We start from the raw sequence: 4,473 nt of genomic DNA, 5'->3' as shown, positions 1-4,473 counted from the left end.
CCTGGGCCACTCTGTCCCCCCCCCACCCACCCCAGACCTGTGGAGCTGGATTCCAACCCACTGGGTCCTGAGCGGATCAGACGTCCCCTAAAGGTTTTGGCGGGTGTGACTGAAAATCTCTGACTGGCTTGAGCGGGGAGTCTCTGGAGAAGTGTTCCTCGAGTGGGGTGTAGTGGTGGGGGGGTGGGCGTCAGGATTCCTGGGTTCTATTCCCAGCTCTGCCAGGGGAATGGGGTGTAGTGGTTCGAGCAGAGGGGGCTGCCATCGAGATCCCAGAACTGGGAAAGCGGCAAGCAAAATGCAAGGAGTGAAATAAACGAGACGCAGGGCAGGGGTCACCCCAGTTCTGGGCGTTCGCCGGGTTGGGCTGGGGCGGGAGTGGGGGTCCTGGGCGTCTGGCCATGGCCCAGCCGACAGCTGTCCCTGTGGAGCTGTGCCAGGGGCCTGAAATCAGAGGCCCCCCATGGACCAGCTCCTTGCACCATCCGGCACCATCTGGTGCTGTTGCGAATCTGTAGCTCCGGCAAGCCCCTGCTCTGCTGCAAATCTGTCTCGTCTGCAGCGTTGCCGTGAGACGCTGTGCCCCGTGCGACTGGCTCGCACCTCCCTGCGGCCTCCTGCTGCAGAGCTGCATCGGGGGCAGCTCAGTGCAGCCTCCCGCCCTGCATTGCTGCACAGCCCCGCATCCCGCTGCACCAGGCGTGCCCCTGCAGAGTCACCACCGCCCGCCCCGCAACATACTGCAGCCTCCTGCGTATCCGTCTCCCCTTCAGGCCAACGCACTAGCCCCCCATTGCTCCTGCTTTTGTCCGGCACCCTGACCCCAACCCCTTCACGCTCCCAGCCCAGCCCTGCCCATTGCCAGCCAAGCTCCAAGCGCTACTGGCTTCCCGTGGAAATCAGGCCCGGGCACTCAGGGAGAGACATGGCTGCGTGAGCCTGGATCTGCTGACGAAGCCAAATGGGGAGTGCGTCTCCTCTCCGGGAGAGCCGAGGGAGGGACCAGGCTGCCCCGCGCTGGGGCTGCTCTGTGGGATCGGGGCAGGGATTCACTACAGCGCTGCAGCCTGAGGGCAGCAGGGACCCACCGAGCAGATTTTATCTGGGTTAATATTATGATGAATGTGGTAGCAGAGAACTGGGATTGTGACCCCCCCGTCACGCCGGGTGCTGCACAGAACCCAACCAAGGTCAGAGCCCCCCCCACGCCGGGCACTGCCCGACCCTGACCACGATCACCATCCCTGCTTGCGCCAGGGCCTGTACACACCCCCAGGGAGATCAGACACACAGCGAGACCAGCCCAGCCCTGAAAACCTCGCCATCTAAGCAGACAAAGGTAGGCTTATTCTCCCTGTTGTACAGAGGGGGAAACTGAGTCCCAGAGAGATGACGGGACCCGCTCACAGTCACACAGAGGGTCCGTGCAGCTGCCAGGCATTGAACCTCACTCTGCCTAGTCCCAGCCCGGGGCCTTCAGCACCAGCCTCCGGGGACACGGGTGGGCGTGCAGGCGAGGAAGGGGCTGAGGTTGACGGGGCAGGGAGCGGGGTGGGGGCTCTCGCAGTCAGGGCCGGACACAGGGCCCCCACGTGGCTGGTGCGCCTGGGGCGTTTCTCTAGCCCAGCAAACTCGTGACTCATGGGGGAACGGCAGAGGGGCAGGCCTGGACTCCCAGTGTGGGACGGAGCCAGCCCCTAGAAGGGAATGGCTGGGTCCTGGGGGGGCAGGACGCCATGAGTGGGGCTGGCAAGGTTTGATTTAGGGGAGGGGAGAGCAGGTTGGGGGTTGGGTTCTGTGTTAGATTTGGGGCCGGTTCAGACTGAGTTTGGGGGTGATGGTTTGCAGCGGGGGGGGGGGGGGGGCGGCTGTAGGCTGGGGGGGTCGGTTTGCAGTAGGGGGGGGCTGTAGGCTGGGGGGGGGTCGGTTTGCAGTGGGGGGCTGTAGTCTGGGGAGATCCCCTCTTTCCCATCTTCTTTGCCTTTCCCCTCTCTGCCATAGGGGCCCCCTCCACCTCTGATACCAGCCCATCCCCCCCGGCCATCTGGTTCCCTGGCCCTGAAATCAGAGTCCCTTTGGGACCCCCATCTCCCCTCCCGCCATTCACAACAGGGGCTGGGAGCAGCCGTCCCAGGGTGAGACCCTGCATCTGCCAGGCCCCTTCCTCCCATGGGACAGGGGGCTTGGCCTCCTTCCCACATGTCCCCGGCCGCCCCGCCTCTGGGCCTGCAGTGGGCAGGTGGCAGATGTGGGCTTACTGGCTAATTGGTGGCATATGGTCCCTGCCACCTCCCCCCACCCCCCGCTCCTGGGGGCAGGAGAGCAGGGTTGCATTTGGCAAAGTGAGAGAGTAAAGGGAGGGGGGTCAGCTTCAATCCATCTCCCCTCCCCTCTGACCACTGGACCCCCACTCCCTGCCCAGAGCTGGGGAGAGAACCCCAGGAGTCCCAGCCCCCCCTGCTCTAACCACTAGACCCCACTCTCCTCCCCAGGCCAGGGGGTCTCCATGCCCCCCCACTGCTACGCCAGCCCAGGGGCCTTGGCAGGACGAAATCTCTGCAGAGAGGCCTGGCCTTGGGGACGCAGCTGGGCCTTCTCAGCCAGACAGGAGGAGGCTGAGGGGACCAGCGAGCCAGGACGCCTGGGTTCTCGCCCCTGCTTTGGGAGGGGCATGGTGTCTAGTGGTTAGAGCAGGATGGGGCTGCAGGTCAGGACTCCTGGGTTCTAGCCCCTGCTTGGGGAAGGGAGTGGGGGCTAGTGGTTAGAGCAGGGCGGGGCTGGGGGGAGGGGGGTCAGGACTCCTGGGTTCTATCCGATTTTTGACCCTGTCTCCCCTCATTTCCGTGACCCCAGCGAGGCCTGTGAGCCCGACGGGGCAGGGAGGAGCTGAGAGCGGTTCGGGTGTTGCTCTGCAGGACGAGCCTTTTCCTTGTCCGCGCTGCCGGGTCCGGGGACAGGGGCGGCACCTGGCGCTGTCTGTGGTGCTGAACTGGGTCTGGTCTCAAATCGCTCAGAAGCCAGCGTGACTGTCTCCGGACTCCTGGGTTCCATCCCTGGCCCTGGGAGGAGAGGGGGGTCTTGCAATTGGCGGGGGGGCTGGGAGCCAGGACACCTGGGTTCTGTCACTGGCTCTGGGAGGAAGTGGGGTCTAGTGGTTAGGGCAGGGCATGGCGTGATGAAGTGAGAATTCGCTTGATGTTTTGTATGCACGCTGCGTGTGCCTCAGTTTCCCTTCTGTGTTGCACAAGTATCTCGGCGGTGGGACGAGGGCGTGTGGTGGTTGCAGACCCGGCCTCGAAGGCAGCGGTGGCTGTTGTCTGGCTCGCTGGGCCCAGACAGCGGCCGGACACTTCAGCCTCCGCCAGCAACGGAGCGTCCAGCGCAAACGCAAACCACAGGAGAGCGGGGCTGGGGTGTAAAGCCGCCAGCGCTGGCTGCGGCTCCCCCCGGGGCTCATCGCAGGCGGGAGATGGGTGTCTAGGGGTGGGCACCGGGGAGACGGGCCTGCGGATGAGATCCGGGGCAGCTGTATGGGCGTGATGCCCGGCTCGCCAGCCTGCCCGTGTTATCTCATTGATTCCTGCATCCCCACCGGCCCCCTGGAGCAGGGAAGAGAACCCAGGAGTCCGAGTCCCACCCCCCATCTGCTCTCACCACTACATCTCACGCAAAACCCAGAACCAGAAATGGAACCCAGGAGTCCTGGCTCCCAGCCCCTTCCCCCCCACCCCCCCAGCTCTAATCACCTGAGCCCACCCCCCAGCTGGAGCCAGGAGCCCGGAGCCCGCCCGTGGGCGCCGTAGGCCGAATCACACCCCCGTGAACGCCCGGCTGCTGCTTTACAGGGGCCCTGGTGGTCAGAATCCACCCCGGAGTCAGACATAGGGGAGAGATCCCCCCCCACACACACCCCCGGGGCAGGCCGCGGCCTGTGTGGGAGCCCAGCCCTGTGAAACCGACCCGAAACCGTGCAACTGACCAGCCGCTGCCCCTGCTCTGAGTTGGAAGCTGGGGCCTGGGAGGGGACGCGCCTGGGAGAGCGCCCCCCCCCCTTACCGGGGACCCCCGCCCCTGCTGTGCAGAGACACCCCGGGGAGTCGGGGCTGCATTTCCCGCAACCTGAAATTCCCCAGCCGGTGAAAGCCGCAGGCCGAGATCCTGCAAACTCGGGCGAAACTTTCCCGCGGTGCATCAGCGTCTGGGGCGCTTGTGAAGAGTGAGCGGAGAACACAGGCCGGGGGGGAAGGGGGGGGCCGCACAGAGGGAACAAAAGCAGGGCCGAGGGCAGGGGGAGGGGCAGGCTGGCAGGTGTCAGGAGGGGGGCGGGCTTCAGAAGAGCGCAGCTGTGCGGCTTTTCGCTCCCCGAAGGGGAGTCGGGCCCCTGCATTGTCCCCGCCACAATGTCCTGATTTCCATGGGGGGGGGGGGGGGGGCAGCGCCCGTGGGGGCTAGAGAGAGCCGACGCCCCCAGCC

This window comes from Emydura macquarii, unplaced genomic scaffold, assembly GCF_026122565.2.
Source record: "Emydura macquarii macquarii isolate MOO-44397 ecotype Brisbane River unplaced genomic scaffold, CSIRO-AGI_Emac_v2 contig_2292, whole genome shotgun sequence".
Taxonomy (NCBI): Eukaryota; Metazoa; Chordata; order Testudines; family Chelidae; genus Emydura; species Emydura macquarii.
The sequence above is the reverse complement of the archived record's forward strand: the minus strand, read 5'-3'. Positions refer to the sequence as shown.